This window comes from Odocoileus virginianus, chromosome 1 (assembly GCF_023699985.2).
Source record: "Odocoileus virginianus isolate 20LAN1187 ecotype Illinois chromosome 1, Ovbor_1.2, whole genome shotgun sequence".
NCBI classification, from domain to species: Eukaryota; Metazoa; Chordata; class Mammalia; order Artiodactyla; family Cervidae; genus Odocoileus; species Odocoileus virginianus.
Genome location: NC_069674.1, coordinates 5,160,963 through 5,188,716, shown reverse-complemented (window position 1 = coordinate 5,188,716; position 27,754 = coordinate 5,160,963). Strand labels below are relative to the sequence as shown.

The 27,754-nt window shown below is 43.0% G+C and overlaps 1 protein-coding gene across 4 annotated transcripts in view; it reads left to right on the top strand.

Moving 5' to 3' along the window:
* The first annotated feature begins 1,344 nt into the window (after positions 1 to 1,344).
* The window catches only part of GALNT11 (polypeptide N-acetylgalactosaminyltransferase 11), a 52,135-nt gene continuing 25,725 nt past the window's right edge, over positions 1,345 to 27,754 (top strand). The window contains exons 1-2 of one of the 4 annotated variants that reach the window (XM_070452138.1): positions 1,345 to 1,559; positions 4,567 to 4,668. The gene's annotated coding sequence lies outside the window, so the exon portion shown is untranslated. Of the gene's footprint in view, positions 1,560 to 1,613; positions 2,079 to 4,566; positions 4,669 to 14,452; positions 14,545 to 27,754 lie in introns of those variants that run through there. The other 3 variants (XM_070452052.1, XM_070452085.1, XM_070452170.1) reach the window with 3 other exon arrangements.

Here is a 27,754-nt window from a genome sequence, read left to right as displayed (position 1 = left end):
TCAAAGACCCTGGGTTTAAATGCCATACTGTAAAAAGTATTTTCATGTCATTCTAATGGTAAAAAATTGGAGCTTCCCTGTAGCTCAGTTGGTAAAGAATCTGTCTGCAATGCAGGAGACCTGGGTTCGATTCCTGGGTTGGGAAGATCCCCTTGGAGAAGGAAATGGCAAACCACTGCAGTATTCTTGCGTGGAGAATCCCACGGACAAAGGAGCCTGGTGGGGGCTATAGTCCGTGGGCTCACAAGAGTCGGACATGACTTAGTGACAAAACCACCACCAGTTGAAGTTACCGAAAACTTCAACTTCTGGAATGGTATGGTTGTATGTTAATTTGATGGGACAGGATGAACCCATCTGAAGTAAGAGCTAGAAACAGATCTGCTCCAGGCCCATCAGGACAAATATTTAAATACCATCAAGGGTTGAGGGTGGAGCACTGGCAGGTCTCCTGCACTGACTGTACCCTGGATACTGATCTCGAACTTTTTATACATAAATCATCTGGAGATCTCGGTAAAACGTATATTTTGATTACTAGTTGGTCTGGCGTGGGGCCTGTTGATTGAAAAAAATGCATAACCTACACGTTAAGTATTACCATTTATTCAGTGGACAAAACCAAGGACTTAAGCCTGGAATGCAGTCTCTCAGATAGCTCTGAGAGACTGCTCTGAAGAGGTAAGGGAGGAGCCAGGATAGATAAGAATTTCTGCAACGAAGGTCAGACAGTAGGAACTTTAAAGGTTGAAGAAAATCAGATATTGCAAGGAAAGGAATTTAGTGCTTTTCTATGCACGGGAAGATGCAAGAGTCCGGGCTTACTGAAATCATTCCTCTGATATGCAGCCTAGCCAAAAACCAGAGCCAGAATGCTATTCCTTCCCAAGGGCGGAGTGCAGAGTTTGGGGGTGGCGAGGTGGCTGGGGGCTGCGGCAGGACTCACTGCAATGTGATGGCTTGAGGACTGCAACACCCTTGGCTCACCGCTCTGTGGCTGGAGTCAGCGTTTCTAGTAAGCTCCCCGCCCGCCTCTCCAAGTGCCTTGCTGCTGCTGTTTTGCAGGTGTGCTCTACTTTCCCACTCTAGCCACTCGCTCCTGAGATTTTAACCCGAGCTTCTGCCCAGCCTTGACATTTTTAACCCATCATAACTGGGACCGCACATCTTTTAATATGTTTAAGACACCTGTCCTTAATGAGCCCGTGTATACAAGAGTTAAGAACCCGCAGCCAGCAGGACTGACCCCCTCCCCCAGCCCACCGGCAGGGGCTGGGCCGCGGCTCGCCCGCAGCGGGCGGTGACGTCAGCGCGGGCCGGGGCCCGCTGGTCACGTGGCGCTCGCGGGCGCGCGCTCGGGCCGAGGCTGCGGCGCGGGCACGGGTTGAGCCCGCGGTGGGGGTTGGGGGGAGAAGCCCCTGTGGCCCGGGGCTGCGTTTCCTGCCAGGCGGCTCCGCCCGCTGCGGCGGCGAATGCGGCTCGGAGTCGGGCCGCGGCGGGAGGGAGGATGCTCCAGCCCGAGTCCCGAGAGGCCGGGGTGCTGCGCTGACGGCGTCGGGGTGAGTAGCGGCGGTCCGGCGGCTTGTGAGCCCGCGCGGCCTCCGTCCGCCTCCTCAGCGCCTCAGGCGAGCGGCCGCGGTCCCGGGTGCCCCGAAGGTGCGAGCGCCGGTGGCTTCCTCCGCCTCAGCCGCCGCCTGCTTCCGCGGGGTATCGGGCCGCAGACCCGGCGTGGGGCCGGGGGTGGCCTGAGGAGACACCGGGCCCTGTGGGAGCGGCGGGCGGCGCGAGGAGCCACCCCCGGCCCCGCCGGCGCGTCTGAGAAAACGCGGTCCCGGGGGTTGCGGCCGCCTCTGAGAGAAAGCGGTGCCCCAGAAACGACTGCGGCGAATCGCAAACGTCTAGACACCGGAGCGACTGGGGTAGTGCACCCCCTGGGACCCAGCTCTCGGTTCCCACAGTATTCGAGCAGTGTGCAACAGTTCCTTGAAAGATTTTTGAAGAAAAACACAATTTTGCTTTCTTCATGGTTGGGCTGTGCCACTCAGGCTTTGACCAGGTCCTCGCAGGGCATTCGGTGGGTGAGCATCTGAAGTTTGCCTTTTCTGTTTCTTTGGAGTGCACTTGTTGAAGAAATTGGGTTCCTTGTACAGTTGCCCAAGCTCTTAACATACGTGTGGTTTAAATACAGTGATATCGAGCCCCCACCCTCCTCCATTTCGGGTTGATTTCACCCTTTAAGGAATTTGAATATGCTTGTGATGGAAGAGCTTCGTGTATTTTTTTTCTCATCGAAGATATTTCCTCCTGCGTGCCTTTTTACTGTGTGTTAGGAAAGCAGTCGGTTGGTTGGTTTTCCAAATGTAAGATGAAATTATAACTTTGAAATGCTTCTCACGCTGCCGTGCACCAATAAAATACCAGTAAAATAGTGTGGTGGTAGTTTTGTCCCCCGAAATAACAAGCCAGACCTTCCCCCGCCCCCTTTAACTCCTCTCAGTTCTTTGCTATTACCTAGATAAATACCATATGTTAAGTTCTACTCTGCCTTGAGAAAAAGTCGAAACCAGAAAACCTCTCTACCCTCAATATATATCAGCTGAGGTTTTCCAAATTAAACGTTATGAAATAGTCCACGCTCTTCCTGCCTTCTCTTGACAGTTCCTCTGCTGTTCTTTGCATGAGTTCTATCTTCACTTTTCTTTTTTAGTCTCTTGTTATTGTGGTAAAGTACACATAACTTGAAGTTTATTGTTCTAACGGTTTTTAAAGTATACAACTCAGGTATTAAGTACATTCACAATATTGTGTCACCATAACCATTATTTCCAAAAGTTTTTTACCCTAAACACAAAGTCTAACCATTAAGCAATAACTCCCCACTTGCTCTCCCCCCAGTCCCTTCTGTCTCTGAATTTGTTTCTTCTAGATGCTTCACAGAATTGAAATCATACAATATTTTCCCTGTTCAGCTTATTTCCCTTCAATTTTTCAAGATTCATCCATGCTGTAGTGTATCTCAGACTTCGTTCCTTTGGATGGCTGGATACATGCATATAGCTGAGCAGCTGTATCACAATTTGTTTATCCATTGATGGACACTTAGGTTGCTGCCATTTTTGCCTACTGTGAATAACACTGCTGTGAACATGTGTTTACATGTGTCTGCATGAGTCTCCGTTTTTGATTCTTTGGGCTATACATATCTAGGAGTGGAATTGCTGGGTCATATGGTAAATCTATGTGTTTTTTTACTTGTTTTATTTTTAAAGAACCCCCCCCCTTCCATTTTTAAAGTTTTATTGAATTTGTTACAATATTGCTTCTGTTCTGTGTTTTGGGTTTTTGGCCATGAGGCATGTGGAATCTTAGTTCTGGACCAGGGATTGAACCTGCACACCCTACATTTGGAAGTGCTCTTTACTGTCACTAAGACTTAACTGAGTGTTTTTATTCCTCCTTTCTCCCTCAGGGTCCCATATCTGGTCAAGCTGACAAGTGCTGGCAGTTCTGCCTCTGATTCTTCTTACCACTCACTTTCACAGCTCTATTGCAAACCGTGAATGCCTCTTAATGGAATTTTTTTTTTTTCTAACTGGCTCCCTGGTTCTAGATTTTATTTCCCTCTGTCCCAAATCATTTTATACATTGTTCCTAGGATTTCCTTTCTAAGGTATATTTGCTTAAAAACACTAGCTTCCTTTTGCTTTGTAGAGTGAGTTAATTCTCACCCTCAGGGTCGTAACCCCAGCCTGTCCTTATAGAATTAATCAGTTCTACTAACCTTAACCAGATGTGTGTATTCCTTGTAACCAACCATCCTACCTACTATTCTGTTTGAAAAACAGAAAACAAATACATGTTGTAGTTTCTTTAGACATCAGCTTTCTGCATGAGATATTTTAGCTTTTGGGCCCCTGAAGTCTTAGTCTTCAAAGTCAAACTTAAATCTTAAGTTCTATAAGGCATTTCTTTTAAGTTTTTTTTTTTAATATACACATTTAATTTGTCCTTTGTACTTGTTTCTATATACTGTGGTTTATATCTGTATTGTAGCATTTTTTGGAGTTTACTTTAGGAAATGCCTACTTTTTCACCCGATTTATTATTTCTTTAGGATTTTTATTCTTAGAAAAAGTGGGATTATTGGCCAAAGGGTGTAAAGATTTTTAAGGGCTTTCCTGGTGGCTCAGACAGTAAAAATTCTGCCTGCAATGTAGGAGACCAAAAGTTGGATCTCTGGGTGGGGAAAATTTGGAGAAGATGGAATGGCAGCACACTCTAGTATTCTTGCCTGGAGAATTACATGGACAGAGGAACCTGGTGGGCCCATGGGATCACAAAGAATCGGGCACCACTGAGCAACTTACACTTTCACTTTTCAAGAGTTGGAAAATAGTAGCTTATTTTTATTTGCATCTCTGTAGTAATTATTGAGACTGAAGACTTTTTCGTATGTGTTTCCCTGTTCATCCAAGTTGTTTCATTTATCAGTATAGCTAACCCTTGAAAAACACAGATTTGAACTGCATGCACAGGTCTGTTAATTTGCAAATTTTTTTTCAACAGTAAATACCACAGTACAGCAAAATCTACAACTGGTTGAACCCTGCTGTACAGAGGTACTGAAGATATGGAGGGATATAAGTGGATTTTCCAACTGCCTGGAAGGTTGGCATTTCTACCTGCCTTGTTGTTCAAGGGTTTGAAAAATGTTACATGTAGAGTCCCAGCCCCAGTGTTACAGAACACAGTTTCTCAAACTTGGCACTGTTGACATTTTGAGCCAGATAATTCTTCATTGTTGGGGTCTGTTCTGTGCATTGTAGGGGATTTAGCAACATCCCTGGCCTCTCCCTAGCAGGTGTTAGCAGGATTCCTGGTCGTGGCAACCAAAAACATTTCCAGACACTACCAAAAGATTCTGGTGGTGCTAGGTTTCCCCAGACATTGCCAAATATCTCAGGCTCTGGCTGAGAACCACTGGAGTGTAGAGAGTGGACTTGGAGCCAGAAGCCCAACTTCAGTGCGGCAGTTCACCCTTCTGATGCTCTGTGTCTGTACATAGCCTGCGGCAGGCATTTCCATGTGAGCATTCTGTTTTCTGCAGGCTAGTTTGTAAAGTTGATCTCCAGTGAATCTTGTGTTAAATTATGAGGAGGAAGCAGCAGTGAGGAGAAAACAGTTAATATATACAAATAACACAACCCATAAGGACAGACTACTCAAATCTGTGTCCTGCGATTCCATAGACAAGAATTAGTTGAGGACTTAATCATGTAATGACTCCTGGAAACCAACCTACATACAGAGTCAAAGGAGCATTTGGTTGTTGGGTGATATATATATGTACACAGACAGACTGACAGACTGACTGACTGACTTCCCTTGTGGCTCAGCTGGTGAAGAATCTGCCTGCAATGCTGGAGACCTGGTCGATCCCTGGAGACCTGGGTTTGATCCCTGGGTTGGGAAGGTCCCCCGGAGAAGGGAAAGGCTACCCACTCCAGTATTCTGGCCTGGAGAATTCCATGGACTATACAGTCCATGGGGTCGCAAAGAGTCACGACTGAGCCACTTTCACTTCACTTCATATATATATATATATATCAATACACACTTATGTGTATATGTATAAAGACATATAAATGTTTTACTTTGCAAAATTTCAAGACATTAAGAAAAGTGACTGTACAAAAGTTATTAATGGTCAAGTTTTTTTTGTTATCTCTGTCATTATGGACTCATGGATAGTTATCTTTACTTTGGATTATAATGCAGTACCACTTTATTTTGTTGCTTAAATTGTTTTAGGTATGGCCTTTGTAAGCTCTTTCATTTCGTTCCATCTATTCCTTTAACATATCGCCATCATTCTGGGATTTTTTTTTTCCCCTGGAGTTTTTTTGTGTGTCATTTTCTTTCCTTATGGCACTGCAAGGTACTTCAGGCTCATCTTCCATATTTCCTTTCCCAGTCCAAGAGTCAGTCACTCCTTAAAGGAGCTTTGGTTCCTTTTATCGGAGAATTCTGTTAGAAACCAAGATTTGGGCACTAGGTATGCTTGTTGTCATGGGGGTGTTATTCTTCTAGACCCTCTCAGCTGATAAGCAAGAAAATATATGTGTACATATATGGACTGTTCATAGGGTTCTCAAGGCAAGAATACTGAAGTGGTTTGCCATTCCCTTCTCCAGTGCACCACATTTTGCCAGAACTCTCCACCATAACCCATCCGTCTTGGGTGGCACCACACGGCATAGCTCATAGTTTCATAGTTTCAAGGCTGTGGTCCGTGTGATCAGATTGGTTAGTTTTCTGGGATTCTGTCTACCCTCTGATGGAGAAGGATAAGAGGCTTATGGAAGCTTCCTGGTGGGAGAGACTGGGTCTTATTCTGATGGGCGGGGCCATGCTCAATAAATCTTTAATCCAATTTTCTATTGATGGGTGGAACTGTGTTCCCTCCTTGCTATTTACCTGGGGCCAAACAGTGGTGGAGGTAATGAAGATAATGGCGACCTCCTTCAAAAGATCCTATGCATGTACTGCTACACTCCCTGCCCCCAACCCTGCTGCAGGCCACCACCCACCCACAGCTCCATTGGAGACTCCTGGACACTCCCGGGCAAGTCTGGGTCAGTCTCTTGTGGGGTCCCTGCTCCTTTCTCTGGGGTCCTGGTGCACAAGGTTCTGTTTGTGCCCTCCAAGAGTCTGTTTCTCAGTCCTGTGTAAGTTCTGACAGCTCTCTGGTGGGGTTAATGGCAACCTCCTCCAAGAGGGCTTATGCCATACCCAAGTCTATCCTAAAGGAAATCAGTCCAATTTGAAAAGACCGTGATGCTGGGAAAGATTGAAGGCAGGAGTAGAAGGGGATGACAGAGGATGAGATGGTTGGATGGCATCACCAACTCAATGGACACGAGTTTGAGTAAACTCTGGGAGTTGGTGATGGACAAGGAGGCCTGGCATGCTGCGGTCCGTGGGGTCACAAAGAGTTGGACACGACTGAGTGACTGAACTGAACATATATGGGCATATATGTGTGACAGTCTGTCTAAAGCTAACATGTTAAGCCAAACGTGTACATACTGGTATCTTGAACTCTAATCCATTTGGATGCTACAACTGTCCCTCTAAGTACTTCTTTTGCTGTATCACACAAATTTTGATAAGTTGTATTTTCATTTTGATTCAGTGCAAAATATGTTAAAATTTCTCTCAAGACTCTAATTTCCAGATATCTGGGGGTGTGGGGGAGGGGGTTGCTTGTTTTTTGCCTTTCTGTTTCTGATTTCTCGTTTAATTCCACTTCATCCAAGAATATACTTTGTATGATTTCTGTTCTTTTAAATCAGTTCAGGTGTGTTTTATAGCCCAGAATATGATCTACATTGGTGAACTGGGCTGGAAAAGAATGTTTTCAGCTGTTGTCTCTTAATTCAGTTAGATCAAGTTGATTGATAGTGTTGCTCAGGGCATCTGTTTCCTAACTGATTTTTCTGTCTACTCGATCTCTCAGTTACTGCCAGTGTTGTTGAAGTCTTTAACTTTTTTTCTCATGTTTTGCTTTGTGTGTTTTGATTCCTTCTTGTTAGGTATACACAGGTTCAAGATTGTTATGTCTTCCTGGAGAATTGATGTCTTTATTATCATGTAAGTGAAGTGAAGTCTCTCAGTCGTGTCTGACTCTTTGTGACCCCATGGACTGCAGCACGCCAGGTTTCCCTGTCCTTCACTGTCTCCTGGAGCTTGCTCAAACTCATGCCCATTGAGTCAGTAATGCCATCCAACCATCTCATCCTTTGTTGCCCCCCCTTTCTGCCCTCAGTCTTTCCCAGCATCAGGATCTTTTCCAGTGAGTCAGCTCTTCTCATCAGGTGGCCAAAATATTGGAGCTTCAGCATCAGTCCTTCCAATGAACATTCAGGACTGATCTCCTTTAGGATGGACTAGTTTGATCTCCTTGCTGTCCAAGGGACTGTCCAGAGTCTTCTCCAACACCACAGTTCTAAAGCATCAATTCTTCATTTCTCAGCCCTCTTTATGGTCCAACTCTCACATCCATACATGACTACTGGAAAAACCATATTTCTGGGGGACCATTATTCTGCCTACCACATAGCATATCATATTTCTTAAAAAATTTTTTTGGTGATTGCCCTAGAGTTTACAATATACATTTTAAACTAACCCCTGAATCTGCCTTAAAGTAACGTAATTCTGGTGTCTCAATGGTGAAGAATCTTCCTGCCAATGCAGGAGAGGTGGTTTTGATTCCTGGGTTGAGAAGATCCCCTGGAGGAGGAAATGGCAACTCGCTCCAGTGTTTGTGCCTGGAAAATCCCACGGACAGAGGGGCCTGGTGGGCTACAGTCCACATGGTCATAAAAGAGACACGAGTTAGCAGCTAAACAACAATAATAATGCTTGGTGTATGTATAGGTTTCTCCCACCCGCCCCTGTGACCTTGTTGTCATTCACTTAACAGTGTGCTGTGTTCACCCAGTTGTTGTGTGGTTGTTTAGTTGTTAAGTCTTGTCCGACTGTTTTTGCCACCCCCATGGACTGTACCCCACTATGCTCCTCTGTCCTTGAGATTTCCCAGGCAAGAATACTGGAGTGGGTTGCCATTTCCTCCTCCAGGGGATCTTCGAGACCCAGGAGTTGAACCCGTGTCTCCTGCATTGCAGGCAGATTCTTTACTGCTGAGCCAGTGGGAATGCCCTTGTCCTGTTATTTTGTTCTGCCCTTGTTCTGGTTGTCTTTTAGGTCAGATAAGAAAAGTAAAGGATTTTATTTTCAGTGTATTTATCCCTTTTCTGATGCTCTTGTTTTCTTTATGTGAATCCAGGTTTTTGACCTATATCATTTTTCTTCTGCTTGAAGATTTTTTTTTCCATTTTTTTGCAGGACAGGTCTGCTTGAGATGAATTTGTCAGTTTTTTTTTTTTTTTAATGAAAAAGCCTTTATTTCTCCTTCATTTTGAATAATATCAATGAATATAGAATTCTGAGGTAGTAATGGGGTTTCATACTTTAAAAAGTTTACTCTGCTCTTGCTTGCATAATGAGAAGTCCACTGTAATTCTCTTTCCTCTGTAGATAAAATGTTCTTCCTTCCCTGTAGCTTCTTCCAAGATTTTGTATTTGCCTTTTGATTGTCTGAATATGGTATACCTAAGTGAGGTTTTTTTTTTTTTTTTTTTTTTTTTGAGGGTACTTAATGTGTTTGGTTGTACTCTCAGCTTCCTAGGGTCTGTTAATTTTGGAAAGTTCTTGGCCATTATTATTTCAAATATTTCTTCTGCTTCCTTTTTTCCTTCTGATATTCCAGTAGTGTGTATGTGTTATACTTTCTGAAATTGCCCCACAGTTTTTGGATATGCTGTTTATTTCAGTCTTTTTTTCTCTTTGCATTTAAGTTTGCAGAGTGTCTGTTGACCTATATTCCAGCTCACTGCTGCTTTCTCTGGCTGTGTGAAGTCTGATGAGCCCAGGGAAGGCGTTCTTCATAGCTTTTGCAGTGCTGTTGGTTTTTGGCATTTCCTTTTGATTCTTTCTTACTGTTCTATCATCCTATTCTTGCATGTTGTCTTTTTCCATTAGAGCCCTTAACATATTGATGATAGATATTTTAAATTCCTTGTCTGCCAGTCCCCAAATCTGTGTCATCTAATTATGGTTCTAATGATTGCTTTGTGTTGCTGTTTTCTCTTTTATTAAGCATTTTGTTGTTGATTTTGAAAGGCTGTTACGTTGTATCAGGTAATAGGAGTTAATAGAGGTTTGGCAGTGTTTAATGTTTGCAGTAGTTACAGGTTCCAGAGGCTTCGGATTCTTCTAGTGCCCTGTTCCTATAAGTACTGTTCCCCAGAGAGAGTCTGCGTCAGCTCTGAGTGCTAAGTCACTTTGATCATGTCCTGCTTTTGCAATGCCATGGATTGTATCCCACTAGGCTCCTCTGTCTATTGGATTCTCCAGGCAAAAATACTGGCCTGGGTTGCCTTGTTCCCCTCCAGGGGATCTGCCCGACCCGGGGATCAAACCCGTGTCTCTTAGGTCTACCTGCATGGGCAGAGTGCCACCTGGGAAACCTGTATCAGCTGTAACACACCAGTATTCTATTTGGAGCCCTGCTGGCATTATGGTGAAGTGTGAGGAAGGGTAAGAATTCTGTAGTCTTCCAATTAAATCTCAGCCTGTGTCTGTGACCTTCACAAGTGTTCTCCGTTGCTGTAGCTTTATTCCTCCCTGCAACCCACTCCCTTCCCTAGCTGCAAAATTTCCAGTCTGTTTTTTAGAAGCCTTCACCTTTGTTGATTACTTTTTCCCATGGTGGGTCAGATGGTTAAGAATCTTCCTGCAGTGCAGGAGACCTAGGTTTGATCTCTGGGTCAGGAAGATCCCCTGGAGAAGGGAATGGCAGTCCTCTCCAGTGTTCTTGCCTGGAGAATCCCATGGACAGAGGAGCCTGGCGGGCTGCAGTCCATGGGGTCACAAAGAATTGGACAGGACTAAATGATTAACTAGATCTGTCAGGACTAGATCTGATAGACAGAGAGCCTGATGAACTATGGACTTAGGTTCCTGACATTGTACAGGAGACAGGGATCAAGACCATCCCCGTGGAAAAGAAATGCAAAAAGGCAAAATGGTTGTCTGAGGAGCCCTTACAAATAGCTGTGAAACGAAGAGAAGCTAAAAGCAAAGGAGAAAAGGAAAGATATTCCCATTTGAATCCAGAGTTCCAAAGAATAGCCAGGAGAGATAAGAAAGCCTTCCTCAGCGATCAATGCAAAGAAATAGAGGAAAACAACAGAATGGGAAGGACTAGAGATCTCTTCAAGAAAATTAGAGATACCAAGGGAACATTTCATGCAAAAATGGGCTCAGTAAAGGACAGAGATGGTATGGACCTAACAGAAGCAGAAGATATTAAGAAGAGGTGGCAAGAGTACACAGAAGAACTGTATGAAAAAGATCATGACCCAGATAATCACAATGGTGTGATCACTCACCTAGAGCCAGACATCCTGGAATGTGAAGTCAATGGGCCTTAGGAAGCATCACTACGAACAAAGCTAGTAGATGTGATGGAATTCCAGTTGAGCTATTTCAAATCCTAAAAGATGATGCTGTGAAAGTGCTGCACTCAGTATGCCAGCAAATTTGGAAAACTCAGCAGTGGCCACAGGACTGGAAAAGGTCCATTTTCATTCCAATCCCTAAGAAAGGCAATCCCAGAGAATGTTCAAACTACTGCACAATTGCACTCATCTCACACGCTAGTAAAGTAATGCTCAAAATTCTCCAAGCCAGGCTTCAGCAATACGTGAACTATGAACTTCCAGATGTTCAAGCTGGTTTTAGAAAAGGCAGAGGAACCAGAGACCAAATAGCCAATATCCACTGGATCATCGAAAAATCAAGAGAATTCCAGAAAAGCATCTATTTCTGCTTTATTGACTATGCCAAAGCCTTTGACTGTGTGGATCACAATAAACTGTGGAAAATTCTGAAGGACATGGGAATACCAGACCACCTGACCTGCCTCTTGAGAAACCAGTATGCAGGTCAGGAAGCAACAGTTAGAACTGGACATGGAACAACAGATTGGTTCCAAATAGGAAAAGGAGTACGTCAAGGCTGTGTATTGTCGCCCTGCTTATTTAACTTATATGCAGAGTACATCATAAGAAATGCTGGTCTGGAAGAAGCACAAGCAGGAATCAAGATCGCCGGGAGAAATATTAATAACCTCAGATATGCAGATGACACCACCCTTATGGCAGACAGTGAAGAGGAACTGAAAAGCCTCTTGATGAAAGTGAAAGAGGAGAGTGAAAAAGTTGGCTTAAAGCTTAACATTCAGAAAACTAAGATCATGGCATCTGGTCCCATCACCTCATGGGAAATAGATGGGGAGACAGTGGAAACACTGCCAGACTTTATTTTTTTGGGCTCCAAAATCACTGCAGATGGTGACTGCAGCCATGAAATTAAAAGATGCTTACTTCTTGGAAGGAAAGTCATGACCAACCTAGATAGCATATTAAAAAGCAGAGACGTTATTTTGCCAACAAAGGTCCGTCTGGTCAAGGCTATGGTTTTTCCAGTGGTCATGTATGGATGTGAGAGTTGGACTGTGAAAAAAGCTGAGCACTGAAAAATTGATGCTTTTGAACTGTGGTGTTGGAGAAGACTCTTGAGAGTCCCTTGGACTGCAAGGAGATCCAACCAGTCCATCCTGAAGGAGGTAAGTCCTGGGTGTTCATTGGAAGGACTGATGCTGAAGCTGAAACTCCAGTCCTTTGGCCACCTGATGTGAAGAGTTGACTCATTGGAAAAGACCCTGATGCTGGGAGGGATTGGGGTCAGGAGGAGGAGGGGATGACAGAGGATGAGATGGCTGGATGGCATCACCGACTCAATGGGCATGGGTTTGAGTAAACTCTGGGAGTTTGTGATGGACAGGGAGGCCTGGTGTGCTGCCATTCATGGGGTCGCAAAGAGTCGTATATGACTGAGCGACTGAACTGAACTGAATGACTAACACTTTTCCCCTCTCAGATTTGACTGGAGTGCTAGGAGGGGCTGGAGGAATGTCTTTCTTTAATCTGGAAAAAGCTCTGGTGTCTTTTCCCCCTGGAGCATATGCCTATGTCAGGAAGAAGACTCTGGGCTAGATTCATGTTTTGCAGTGATTATTCTCCTCCTCCCCTGCCTTAGTCAGGAGGGGATCTGTCTGGGGCCTGCACATACACTGTGGTGGGATTCCTGGAGGTAAAACCCTCAGAGGTGCGGCCCCTCCCTGCTCCAGACTGCATTCTCTCCCTTTTCAGCCAGTTTATGGTGCAGCTTCTGCTCCAGGTAAGCAGATCTCAGCTGTGTGTCTCCAGGTTTTCAGTGGTAGTTTGTCCTATAACCTTTGTTCTCTGATGGGTTCAAAAGTCATTGATTTTCGGTTTATTTTTGTACAGATAGAAGAGATGGCTTCTAAGCCCTTTTCATATAGGAGCTGAAAGCATGCCTTTAACTTAGATTTTATGACTTCTTACCATCTTGAGTGAACCAGCTGCATAGGTTCAGGACTGCAGTGTTGTATCTGAGAGTTGCTTGTGTTGCCTGCATTTGATTCTTTATATTTACCTGCTAATTAACAGTTATTTCAAGCTACGTTGCCTGAGAGCTTTTGATTTCCTTGGAGAAACTTATCACTTTGAAATTTTTTTTACTAGTTGAAAAAATATCTTGCAACTGTTCAGAAGAACTTTTTAAATGATTTTAGTTTTTGGCTGTGCTGGGTCTTCACTGCTTTTGCTCTGGCTTTCTCTAGTAGTGGTGAGTAGGGGCTACTCTTGGTTGCGGTGCTCCATCTTCTGAATGCAGGAGACTTATTTGATCCTTGGGTTGGGAAGACCTCCTGGAGAAGGGAATGGCCACCCACTCCAGTATTCTTGCCTGGAGAATCCCATGGACAGAGGAGCCTGACAGGCTACAGTCCACGGGGTCACAAGAGTTGGACACGACTTGAGACTAAACCACTGCCACCACCTGGGAAGCCCCCTGAAGTAAATCCTGAGATATAAATTCAGATCCACACGGTGAGTAATCCAGGACACAGCAGTGGGGGAATGAGGAAGTGAGGGTAGGAAAGCCAGCCAGTAAGGGGCGTGTTTTCAAGCCGGTTTCCACTGTGGGCAGTTAAAGCCTAGTCATGCTGGGAATGGGCTGGTGAAGAGTACGGGTGGCAGTTCCTCTGGCTGTTTCTACCAGCCTGCTGTGAGGGCCCCCGCTTAGGAGGGCCCTTCCCCCAGGGTGTGGGCCCGCCCCGCAGGTGGGCAGATGGACTCCAGAGGCTGGAGATGCAGGTGCTGGCGCTTGGAAGTCAACCTCGTGCAGGATGGTGAGGCCCCAGAGGATGTGCAGGTGATTCTGCTGTATCGATTTCCTGCAGCCTGATTCAACAGGAGCAGCTAGGAATGAAACTGGCTGTTTGCCAATTAGATTCGTTTGCTTTCTAAACCTCCTGAGGTGGTAGAATGCATTCAGAAATGAGTTTCTGAAAAAAAAACCCAATATTTTGTCACAGTATGGTTTTCTCCTGTCTCTCTTTAGCGGTGCCTAGCCTGTTCCCTTTGAAATACAAAAAGCAACAGTTCAGAACATAGTCCTGGCCTTGTGCTTCTGGTGATGGCTGTCTGGGTAGCTTTTTTTAAGATAGTTGATGCTCCTGAAAAGCCTGAGACTTTAAAAGTAGTAAAGAATTACTGGGTTTCAATTTTAGGAGATGATAGAAATCCAGAGAGGTGAACGGACATCTTGTTTGGGAGGTGAGTTACAGATAGATAGCTTGACTCTTGTGAGAAATGTAAATTTATGTTAAAAAAAGAAAATCACTGGATGACTTCTATTTTTTTTTAAGGAATGGCAAATTGAGAATCACTGGGCTCTTCTTTGCCAGATAGTTACAAAGCAACAGAGGACATAAGGTCACTGGGATTCAAATCTAGTTTCTCCCCTTACTAGCTGTATATCCTTAAAGTAAGTTACTTAATTTCTCTAAAACTAAGAGGGGAAAAGATAAGACTCATTGTTCTCTTCCTGTCTATCTTACGCCGTGGACTATTTTCTGTTCCTCTTAATTTGCACACTTGACTAATGTACATAAACCACTCTGTCAGCCTGTATACCACTAGAGACTCTTGACGTGCTTGCAGAGTAAAGCCATCAGTAGCCCTGTTTTAGGGGTCCTCAGCTCTGCTAGTACGGCTTTAGACCCTGGGGCAGAGCTGGCTGCCGAGGCCGTGCTGACCAGGGATGTATGTACACGTGTATGTATTCTGTGTATTTGTGCATCTCAGAACACTTATTTCTAACAACTGCTTTTTTCCTTTTCATTCATTTTATCTTTATCTGATATACTTTTGACTTAATCTTCCTTCTTATAGGCAGAAAGGAAACAAGAAGTAATAGTTTTATGGTTTGGGGGGTTGTGTTTATGTACTGTTCATTTTATGACCCTCCATCAGAAGTTGCCATCTGGGGTGTACCCTGCGTGGTCTCATGGGTAGGACTTGGTGCTTTCACTGTCATGGCCTGGGTTCAGTCTCTGGTCTGGGAAGTGAGCCCACAAGCCATTTGATGCAGCCAAAAAAAAAAAAAGGAAGTTGCAATCTGGAGGCTGGTCAGCAGCTTTTGGAATTTTGAATTTGAATTGCTTTAGGTGGGGGACATGTCCTGACACTTAGAACCACACTTATTTTCTCTTTCTTTCCTCTTTATAATTTGCTTGGCTTCTGACTACATTTGAGTTTAAATCCCTGTGTTGACATGATATGGGCTGTTTCTGCTGGGACTGAAGACAAGACCAGATGCCAGCTGCAGTCAGGGCATTTCTTGAGGATGCCTGGCAACCTTGATCAGATCCATGGGGTCAGAGACGAGTTAAAATATGACTGGTTGTAATAAAGAAGCTTTAGTATGTATAATAGAATACAGATTTAGAAAGACCTTGAGAGCAATGATTCCATGAAGTAAATGTTTGTTGTGCAGGCCCTTTTGAGCCTGTGGTCACTTTCTTCTTCCTGTCTTCTGTAGGTCTTAACCTAGGGAGAGCTGCTCCTTACTGGAGCATTTGATGGGAGAGAGTATTAAAGAACAATAGCCTTGTTAGCTTCTATCAGCCCTTATTCACTGACAAAGCAGGTGGTAATTTTAAGTAATTTGTCATATTTTCTATCCTTTTGGTTTTCTTTAGTGTTTAAATTTGCTTTTGTCTCCATCCAGTCAACATTGCCATGCAGTTTTCCTCTGCATTTGAGATATCATATATACACACTTACATATGTTTATGCTCCTTGATTTTCTTATAGAGAGGACATTCATAAATATCAAAAGGTCAAAGGATTATTCCCAGAGAGCTCGTGATGTCTGGAATTTGCTCTGAACCTTTCTTAGTTCAATAATTGCCTTAATTGTAATTATGAAATAGCTTTCTTTCTAGCCTTCAGAGTAGATAAGGAATGGGAAAGAATAGTGTGTATTTTTGTGTTGTCATCACTTGGTAATTTTACAGGGTATGTAGGACAGGCACTGTTATAAATCAGTACTGACTCCAGCTGAGTTAAAATATGAATCTCTTTCATGGAAAAAGCTAACAAAATGTTTACTGTTTGACCCTTTGGAATATATACTGATGAGAAAACAGCTGGAAACTACTGAAAGGTAAATACTTAACATTTAGAGATAAACATTTTAAACTTCATTAAATATTATGATAATTATTTGGTACTGAAGGAAAATGAGGGCTGTCTTGTTTGGTTAAGTAGAAGTGTCTCTTTAGTCTCGTAGTAAAAAAAAATGGCTATTGAAAGAGGCACACCGATTTCAGACTAGATAATGATTTATAGAGAAAATGTAATTTTTCAAATCATGCTTTTAGAATATTTGTTTAGTGTCCAAATTTTATTGTCAAATTTTTGACAAATTAATGGATTTAAAATATTTCTTCCTTTAAGTATGCTAAAATCTCTGTGCTTCTGAAGTTAAAAGGCCATATATCTCATTTGAAGCCTTAAAATATTTAATCCTCTCCAAATTTGTTTTTGTTTTTAAATTAGGAAGTTTTTTCCTAAGAAAAATTTTACCCTTATTATTAAAGAAATACATACTCTTTATGTTTTTTTTATGAAGAAAAGTAGATAGAATATTATCTATAGTGTTACTATTACATTTATTTTTCTATTACATATTTCTATTTTTCTATTACATTTATTTTTCATTAATTACAAATAGCAATATAACATTTTGTGGCTAGGGTAGGAAGATTAAAAATAACTAGTAGAATTTGCAGCAAAACATTGATAGACTTCAGGGTTATTTTAATTTTTAACTTCTTGTTCATCTGCATTGTGACTAGAAAGACAACTTTTGAGGAAAACGACTTTGTTTTTCTGAGTTGCTGTCTGAGTCTTTTACATGATAACAACTCCTGGTCAGGATGCTGGCAGTTTGCCACTTTGCTTTTCCCAGGGCATCGTTTAAAATGGCCTCTTAGCGTTAAGCCTGCAGAAAGTCATGACCACCCCAGTCAGTCAGAGGCGCTTACTACCCTGTCCTCTCTCCTGCTGATGTCCTCAGACAGAGAACTGCCCTTCGCCTAGGTGGTGGTGGTTCTGTGCCCCCCCCCCCCCCAATCTCGCCAATTCTGGGATCCATAAGTAACAATACATCTCATATGTCAGCTTAAAAAAAAAAACCACAATGCAAGAGTTGCGAGTTAAGTTTTATCTGGGGCAAAATGAGGACTGCAGCCTGGGAGACAGCGCCTCCAACAGCACTGAGACACTGCCCCAGAGAGGCAGCGCGGAAGGACAGCGCATATGTGATTTTAGTGAGGGGGGCATACATGCAATCAAACGTGCTTTTCCAGAAGGTTTCTGCTAGTCATGAGACAGTTGTCACCATGAGGAATTTGAGTGCTTTTCTAGATATGAGGAGATAAAAGGATTTGGCTCATAAAATCAGCTCCTGAAGATGTCTAACTACCTAAAGGCCTGTCCTGCTAGTTTTTCCCCTAGCACAGCGTGCCTCCTTTCCCGCTTTCCACCCTGAGCTCCTTTCAGAGGGTGCTGAAAATCAGCAGCTGCAGCAGCACATGATTTAATCCTTGTAGCGTTAGATGGCAAGTGCCCAATTGTAGTTGACACCTGAGCCTCCATCCTTGGTGAGGGTGTGCTAAAAGAGTGCCTTCAGTCCCACAGCCCGGTGGGTGTCACTTCTCCATGGTGAGACCGGGATGCTGAGAGGAGCTCCGTGCTGCCTCCAGGTGGTTGGCTTGTGCCTCCTCATTCAGCATTCTTAGTTCAGTACACCAGCTCCAGCTTCTCAGCACATGTATTAGGCCAGATATAAGTGCGGTTTCGGACCATGAATTTTAAATCTTTATAACTAGGCTCCACATCTTTATTAATCAAAATACGAACCATCATAATCACATTTTTGCCAGCGAGAAATAAGTTTATTCCTGTAGTGTAAAATTCCATGCTTTGAGATTCAGCAAACCCTTGGAAAGCATTCTCTGCCTCCTGCTGGTTGTGGAAGGGTTTTCCCTGAAAAAAAGTTGTCCGGGTGCTTGAGGAAGTGGTAGTTGATTGGTGAGAGATCAGGTGAATATGACGGATGAGGCAAAACTTTGTAGGCCAGTTTGTTCAACTTTTGTGACGTTGGTTGTGCAACATGCGGTTGGGCATCGTCCTGGAGAAGAATTGGGCCCTTCCTGTTGACCAGGGCCGGCTTCAGGCCTTGCAGCTTTCAGTGCATCTCATCAATTGGCCGAGCGTGCTTCTCAGATGTAATGGTTTCTGCGGGATTCAGAAAGCTGTAGTGGACCAGACGGGCAGCAGACCACCAGTGACCATGACCTTTTTTTGGTGCAAGTTTGGCTTTGGGACGTGCTTTGGAGCTTCTTAATCCAACCACTGAGCTGGTCATCACCGATTGTCATAGAAATTCCACTTTTTATCTCACGTCACAATCCAGTCGAGAAATGGTTCTTTGTTGTTGTGTAGAATAAGAGAAGACGACACTTCAGAATGACAATTTTTTAAATTTGCTGTCAGCTCATGTGTGTGGGCTTCCCTGGTAGCTCAGACGGTAAAGCATCTGCCTACAATGCGGGAGACCCAGGTTCGATCCCTGGGTTGGAAGATCCCCTGAAGAAGGAAATGGCAACCCTCTCCAGTATTCTTGCCTGGAAAATCCCATGGACTGAGGATCCTGGTAGGCTACAGTCCATGGGGTCGCAAAGAGTCAGACACGACTGAGCGACTTCACTTTCACTTTCATGTGTATTGAGCTTTGTCTCCTTTCCAGTGTGCTTCAAATGCCAAATGACTGTAGAATGGTCAGCGTTGAATTCTTTGGCAGCTTCTCCTGTAGTTTTAAGAGGATCAGTTTTGATGATCGTCTCAGTTGGTCGCTGTCAACTTCCGATGGCTGGCCACTGTGCTCCTCATCTTCCAGGCTCTCGTCACCTTTGCAAAACTTCGTGAATCACACTGCACTGTATGTTCATTAGCAGTTCCTGGGCCAAATGCATTGTTGATGTTGTGAGTTGTCTCCACTGCTTTACAACCCATTTTGAATTTGAGTAAGAAAATCACTTGAATTTGGTTTTTGTCTCACATCATTTTCCTACTCTAAAATAAATATATGAAATAGCAAGTAATAAGTGATTAGCAACAAAACAAAGTGGCAAGTGCCCATTAAAATGAGGTATAACATAACCACGTTTATTTGACCATATTCCAATATCAAACAGCAGAGTTCAACGGTGCAAAATCAGAAGTACTTTTGCACCAACCTATTATTTTCTGATTTTTTTTTTTTTTTTTTAGCATAATAGCAAAACTTAAAGTATCAATCCCTAGCACCTTGAGTGGTGTCTGGCATATAAAACTCTTAAATGATTCGAGTGTTAGCCTTTTCTCTAGAATTATTTAATGATTTTCAGAAGAAAAATATTAGATTGTTCAGTACATTTAGTAGGCTGTGACTGGAAAATTAGTGGAATGATTTTAGTATCATGTTAAATCATGCCATTTGTGACAACACTGTTGGACCTACTATTAGTGAAATAAGTCACTCGTGTGGAATCTAAGAAACAAACACAGCAAAAGAGAAAAGACTCATAGATACAGAAAGCAAACTGGTTGTTGCCGGAGGGGATGAGGGTGGGGGATGCACGGAATAGATAAGGAGATGAAGAGGTATAAACATCCAGTTATGTACAGCATAAGAAATATTAGTCAGCGATGATGTAATAACTTTGTTGTGACAGATGATCACTGAACTTACTGTGATCACTTTGTAAGGTATAACAATACCTCAGTTATAGTTCAATAAAAAAATAAAATAATGACAATGTCTAATGAAACTGTGTAAACTGTTTAGCCCTGCTTACATTATTATACTCTTCTCATTGCACACAACCTAAACAGTGTCCTGTAACTTCTTTTGGAACATAAATACACCTTAATTGTTCACAATAGATGCTCTGCTAACCATAATGAGTTTGAAAAGACAGAAATGCTTGTGTCTTCATGGGGTTGCTTACAGTAAGTATAGCAGTGCTTATACTATAGGCAAATTGTTCATTGGGGTATCTCCAGTTTGTGTGTCTGGAAAGGAGTCTTCTCTCATTAACGGTACCTCTCCAGAATCTGAGTGATAGCCTCTCATTTTCCAACACAACATGCATCTTTTCAGATCACTCTCTGTGGTAACAACTCCAATGGTCATTCAGCTACACCAGGGCCCAGTGGCCCATCCACATTTTTTCATCCTGCTTCATTCTTCCTGACCCTCTCATCTCTCCTTGTCTGGCTTAAATCTGTGGCCTGTCATTCTAATCAGCCCGTTGCATATACCTTTCCCCGTTCTTCCTCTGTACCACCCTGGCAAAACCAACTCTTAGCTTACTAGCCATCTGTTCCCGGGCAGCTCCCAGACCGTGACTAGAGGAAACATGAAACCACACCATCTTGTCTACTGAAAATTCATGCAAACAGGTGGTTAGCCCTTTATTTGGGCTTCCCTGGTGGCTCAGATGGTAAAGAATCCACCTGCAATGCGGGAGACCTGGGTTTGATCCCTGGGTTGGGAAGATCCCCTGGAAGACTGCATGTTAACCCACTCCAATATTCTTGCCTGGAGAATCCTCATGGACCGAGGAGCCTAGCAGGCTACAGTCCTTGTGGTTGCAAAGAGTCAGACACGACTGGGTGACTAAGCTCAGCCATAGCCTTTTTAAAAAATTTTTTATTTACTTATTTATTTTTTTTTTTTCCATTTATTTTTATTAGTTGGAGGCTAATTACTTTACATCATTACAGTAGTTTTTGTCATACATTGAAATGAATTAGCCATGGATTTACATGTATTCCCCATCCCGGTCCCCCCTCCCACCTCCCTCTCCACCCGATCCCTCTGGGTCTTCCCAGTGCACCAGGCCCGAGCACTTGTCTCATGCACCCAACCTGGGCTGGTGATCTGTTTCACCCTAGATAATATACATGTTTCAATGCTGTTCTCTTGAAACATCCCACCCTCGCCTTCTCCCAGAGTCCACAAGTCTGTTCTATACATCTGAGTCTCTTTTTCTGTTTTGCATATAGGGTTATCGTTACCATCTTTCTAAATTCCATATATATGTGTTAGTATACTGTAATGGTCTTTATCTTTCTGGCTTACTTCGCTCTGTATAATGGGCTCCAGTTTCATCCATCTCATTAGAACTGATTCAAATGAATTCTTTTTAATGGCGAGTAATATTCCATGGTGTATATGTACCACAGCTTCCTCATCCATTCGTCTGCTGATGGGCATCTGGGTTGCTTCCATGTCCTTTTATTCATTTACATTTTGAAGAATATATTACCTTGGTATCTAACTGCTAAAGTTTTTGCTTTATTAACTATTCAAGTTTATGATTGAAAGTATTTGGTCACTAGTTGTTTTGTATTAACTAACCTTAATTGTTTGTTTTGACCCTCTTTTTAAAAGCTTTCAAGCCTCGGATATTGAGGCCATGGCTATATAGAAGGAATGGCAGATAGTATGAAGCAAAAAACTTTTTATCGTGTAGATTCTGGATTCATTATTTGTTAGCATAGATTAAGTTTTCAGCCTTTTGATTTTTGTTTGGATATTTTCATTTCTTAACCAGTTAAAGACCTGTTATTTTATTTATAACAGGCATCTGATTGGTTTCTACTTTCTTTATATCTGGGTGTTAACTTCTTGACCTGTTTAAAAGACTCCTGAAATCTTTTGCTTCTGAAGATTTGGAATTAAATATATATTTTTTAAATGACCAGGTTTTGTCAATTCCCCTCATTTTTATAGGTTCCTCAATTCACTACATTAAAAATTCTCTAAAAAATTGCCATAATATGGCTTGAAAAATTATATTTACCCATTAAATTGTTGAGAGTTAACACACTTTGTAGTCTAGACCAAGGACTCTTGATGTGCTGTTGCGGAGAGGGTGAGCTGGGGGTATTATGTGAAAAATCTTGATGGAGTGGGTCAAACCTATGGGTGAGGAGAAAACTTTTTTCGTTTTGCCATCGTTAGGTGCTGGCAGCCAAGAGGCAGCCGAAAATCATGCAGTGAACCAAGTAGAAAGTAGCCCCTCTCTTTATAGCAGAGAGCCTTATTTAATTTGTGAAATTGGACAGTGAGAGTCTGGTGGGGGTTTTTTTTTGGTACCATTTCTAATAATAAATATGGTTATTGTCCTGCCTAGTTGTCATGCTCCGTTGCTTAGTCGTGTCTGACTCTGCGACCCCATGGACTGTAGCCCACCAGGCTCCTCTGTCCATGGAATTTTCCAGGCAAGAATACTAGAGTGGGTTGCCATTTCCACTCCAGGGGATCTTCTCCATCTAGAGATTGAACCTGCATTGGCAGGAGGATTCTTTACCTTTGAGCCACCTGGGAAGCCCATACTGTTGTTGAAGTCAGGTTGAAATAAGATCTCCATGCATAGCATTAAGGTACTGCTTGGCTCCAACAGGATAGTAGTATATTTGTTTGGAAATCCCAGCATTTTGCAAGCACATGATAACTACGTTATAGTAATTTTTCATTTGTTCAGTCACTAAGTTGTGTCCAACTTGTTGCAACCCCATGGACTGTAGCATGCTAGGCTTCCCTGTTCTTCAGTATCTCAGAGTTTGCTCAAACTCATGTCCTTTGAGTCGCTGATGCTGTCTAATCATCTCATCCTCTGTTGCCTCCTCCTCTTCTTGCCCTCGATCTTTCCCAGCATCAGGGCCTTTTCCAATGAGTTGGCTCTTTGCATCGGGTGGCCAAAATATTGGAGTTTTAGCATCAGTCCTTGCAATGAATATTAAGGATTGATTTCCTTTAGGATTGACTGGTTTGATCTCCTTGATGTCCACAGGACTCTCAAGAGTCTTCTCCAGAAATTTTTTCATTAATTTCAACAAATATTTGTTAAATGTTTGCTGTGTGCTAGCTTTTGTTACAAGCTCAGGGGATACTGCAAGAAATGGAACAGACAAAAAACTCTTGCTCTGATGAAGCATACATTCTAACAGGGAGCAGACAGACAATAATTAACATAATGAATAAGAAATTAATGTATGTAAGAAGCTGGTAAGTTGTATGGAGTAGGGAAGATGGGAAGTACTAGTGTTCAGTGGTTGAATTGCGGTTTTAAATTTGGTTGTCTAGACAGAACTTTGTTGAGAAGGTAATAATTGAGCAAAGATTCAATAGCGGTGAAGTTGTGTGCTAAATCATTCCAGTTGTGTCTGACTCTTTGCGACCCCATGGACTGTAGCCCGCCAGGCTCCTCATCCATGGGATTCTCTAGGCAAGAATACTGGAGTGAGTTGCCAAGCCCCCTCCAGGGGATCTTCCCGACCCTGGGATTGAACCCATGTCTCTTACATCTGCTGCATTGGCAAGCGGGTTCTTTACCATTAGCATTACCTGGGCTGGGATGAACAGTATTCTAGGCAGAGGGACGAACCCATGCATAATCCCTCACACATAGGGACCCATAAGGAGACTGTGTCTAGGATGAAATGAATGAGGAGGGAAATAGTGGGAGATACAGTCAGGCTATTACATAGGGACTTGTAGGTCATTGTAAGGAACAGAGGGTCACAACTACCTTTCATGTTATATTTTAAAATTAGACCTAATGAGGAAAAAGTTAACATTTGTTGAACCCTAACCTTCCCCTGTTGTCCTGAGCTGCTTAATCGCATAGCCCTTGATTAGCATGCTCTGGTTTCTCTGTGATTGGAAATGTTGACTGGCTTCCTCTCTTGGTCCCTTTGGCGGGGCTCCCTTCTGTGTTCCCTGTCAGGGAGGCCAAGGTTGAAGTGGGAAGGCCTGGAGTGGTTTGAGCAAAGAATCTAAATATAAGCCTCCTTATATAGTTGAAGAAGAGATTGGCTTCTTATTCACAGTTCTTTATGGAATCAGAGCAACCTGTACAGGTAGTTTTTTTATTACTATTTAATTTTTGGCTGCGCTTGGTCTTTGTTGGGGCACACAGGCTCTTTGTGGCTGCACAGTGACTTCTCTTGTTGCAGAGTACAGGCTCTAAGGCGTGTGGGTAGTTGTGGTACATGCGCTTAGTTGCTCCACGGCATGTGGGATCCTAGTTTCTGCACCAGGGATCGAACCCATGTCCCCTGCAATGACATGCTGATCCTTAGCCACTGGACCACCAGGGAAGGCCCATGCAGTTAAGTCTTAAACTAAAGAATTTCATGGCCTTTTGAAGAATTAGTGCTTCTGTTTCTGTTATTATTTGCTTGTTTTTTTCCTACCTCCAAGGACACATTTTAGGCATTTATAATGCCTGTTTTAGTTGAAATCTAATGTTTCACTGAAGAACTATGGACAGAGGTTTGTGACATTGTCCAGGAGGCAGTGGTAAGACCATCCCCAAGAAAAAGAAATGCAAAAAGTCAAAGTGGTTGTCTGAGGAGGCCTTACAAATAGCTGGAAAAAGAAGAGAAGCTAAAGGCAAAGGAGAAAAGGACAGATATATCCATCTGAATGCAGAATTCCAAAGAATAGCAAGGAGAGACAAGAAAGCCTTCTTCAGTGATCAATGCAAAGAAATAGAGGAAAACAATAGAATGGGAAAGACTAGAGATCTCTTCAAGAAAATCAGAGATACCAAGGGAATAGTTCATGCAAAGATGGGCACAATAAAGGACAGAAATGGTATGGACCTAACAGAAGCAGAAGATATTAAGAAAAGGTGGCAATAATACACAGAGAACTATACAAAAAAAATCTTCATAACCCAGACAACCATGATGATCTGATCACTCACTTAGAGCCAGACATCCTGGAATGCAAAGTCAGGTGGGCCTTAGGAAGCATCACTAGGAACAAAGCTAGTAGAGGTGATGGGATTCCAGTTGAGCTATTTCAGATCTTAAAAGATGATGCTGTGAAAGTGCTGCACTCAATATGCCAGCAAATTTGGAAAATTCAGCAGTGGCCACAGGACTGGAAAAGGTCTGTTTTCATTCCAATCCCAAAGAAAGGCAATGCCAAAGAATGCTCAGACTACCACACAATTGCACTCATCTCACAGGTTAGCAAAGTAATGCTCAAAATTCTCCAAGTGAGGCTTCAAGAGTGTGTAAACCGGGAACTTCCAGATATTCAAGCTGGATTTAGAAAAGGCAGAGGAACCAGAGATCAAATTGCCAACATCTGTTGGATCATAGAAAAAGCAAGAGAGTTCCAGAAAAACATCTACTTTTGCTTTATTAACTATGCCAAAACCTTTGACTGTGTGGATAACAACAAACTGTGGATAATTCAAGAGATGGGAATACCACCAGACTATCTTACCTGCCTCCTGAAAAATCTGTGTGCAGGTCAAGAAGCAACAGTTAGAATCGAACATGGAACAATGGGCTGGTTCCACATTGGGAAAGGAGTACATCAAGATTGTATATTATCGCCCTGCTTATTTAACGTATATGCAGAGTTCAGTTCAGTCTCTCAGTCGTGTCTCTTTGCGACCCCATGAACCGCAGCACGCCAGGCCTCCCTGTCCATCACCAACTCCCGGAGTTCACCCAAACCCATGTCCATTGAGTCGGTGATGCCATCCAACCATCTCATCCTCTGTCGTCACCCTCTCCTCCTGCCCTCTATCTTTCCCAGCATCAGGGTCTTTTCAAATCAGTCAGCTCTTCACATCAGGTGGCCAAAGTATTGGAGTTTCAGCTTCAACATCAGTCCTTCCAGTGAACACCCAGGACTGATTTCCTTTAGGATGGACTGGTTGGATCTCCTTGTTCTCCAAGGGACTCTCAAGAGTCTTCTCCAATACCACAGTTCAAAAGCATCAATTCTTTGGCGCTCAGCTTTCTTTGTAGTCCAACTGTCACATCCATACATGACTACAGGAAAAATGCAGAGTACATCATGTGAAATGCTGGGCTGGATGACGCACAAGCTGGAATCAAGATTGCTGGGAGAGATACCAGTAAGCTCAGATGTGCAGAGCAGAAAGCAAAGAACTTAACCTCTTAATGAAAGAGGAGAATGACAAAGTTGGCTTAAAACTCAGCTTCAACAAACAAAGATCAGGGCATCTGGTCCCATCACTTCCTGGCAAATAGATGGGGAAACAGTGGAAACAGTGACAGACTTTGTTTTCTTGGGCTCCAAAATCACTGCAGATGGTGACTGCAGCCTTGAAATTAAAAGACACTTGCTCCTTGGAAGAAAAGCTATTGATAGCTTACGGTGAATGGTGTCAGATTCTTGATCTCCAAAGAAGATTTAGTTGCAGGACCAGGCTTGATCACTCAAGCGCTTTTGTGTCGCAGAGTTTTATTAAAGTATGAAAAAGGGCAGAGAAACCTTCTGGCAGAGACCTCAGAAGGGGACGGAGAGTGCCCCTCTTGCTAGTCTTAGCAAGGGAATTATATACTGTTTTAATTAGTTATTACAATAAGTCAAAAGAATGTCTCAAGGTTGTAAAGATCTTACTAGACCCACAATTTACATGTTAAGATAACAGGATTAGCCAGAAGGTTTTCAGGAAGGAGAAGCTGTCCTCAAGCAGGACACATTGTTACTGTATAATCCTTAGTAGAGTTAAACTTAGTTGTTTGTTGTGTAATCATCAGTTCGAGGCTTAAAGTAAAAAGTTTTTCTTCTTAGTTTTATGTGACTAAGACTAAGAAATGTAGAGGGGAAAAAAAACATTTGTCCTTTCCTCTTTGTTGAGAATTCCAGACCCCTGTCTCCACTTCGGGACCACCAGACCCTTTTTTACTCCTTGGGGATCCTGGACTTCTTATCAATCTGCCTAGGAATTGACTCTGTCACTGTGACCAACCTAGACAGCATATTCAAAAGCAGAGACATTAGTTTGCCAACAAAGGTCTGTCTAGTCAAGGCTATGGTTTTTCCAGTGGTCATGTATGAATGTGAGAGTTGGACTATATAAAGAAAGCTGAGTACCGAAGAATTGATGCTTTTGAACAGTGATGTTGGAGGAGACTCTTGAGAGTCCCTTGGACTGCAAGGAGATCCAACCAGTCCATCGTAAAGGAGATCAGTCCTGGGTGTTCACTGGAAGGACTGATGCTGAAGCAGAAACTCCAGTACTTTGGCCATGCAAAGAACTGACTCATTGGAAAAGACCCTGATGCTGGGAAAGATGGAGGACAGGAGGAGAAGGGGACGACAGGATGAGATGGTTGGATGGCATCACTGACTCAGTAGACGTGACTTTGAGCAAGCTCTGGGTGTTGGTGATGGACAGGGAGGCCTGGTGTGCTGCAGTCCATGGGGTCGCAGAGTCAAGAGTCAGACACGGCTGAGTGACTGGACTGAGTGACTGAGTGACTGAACTGAATGTTTCACCTAAATGTTTCTACTCAGGATTGTCTGCAACATTTTGTTGCAAAGTTACAAATTTGTAACTTTAATATTTTCATTTTTCTTAATGGCTCCATTCACTTTGCTTAGAGAAAATTTTCTTCCACTTTCAAATAAAGTGGATCTTTTTCTGTGCCTGCCTTTAACTTAAAAAGTGCTGCCGCTGACCTGACAGCACTTTGATTGGTGTCTGACTCTCCTTTTGTGCAGTGGTCATTTCCCATTGGTGTTACTGCTGTGGGATTTTTTTGATTGTTTGGGTACTGGTGTTTTCTTCTGTTTT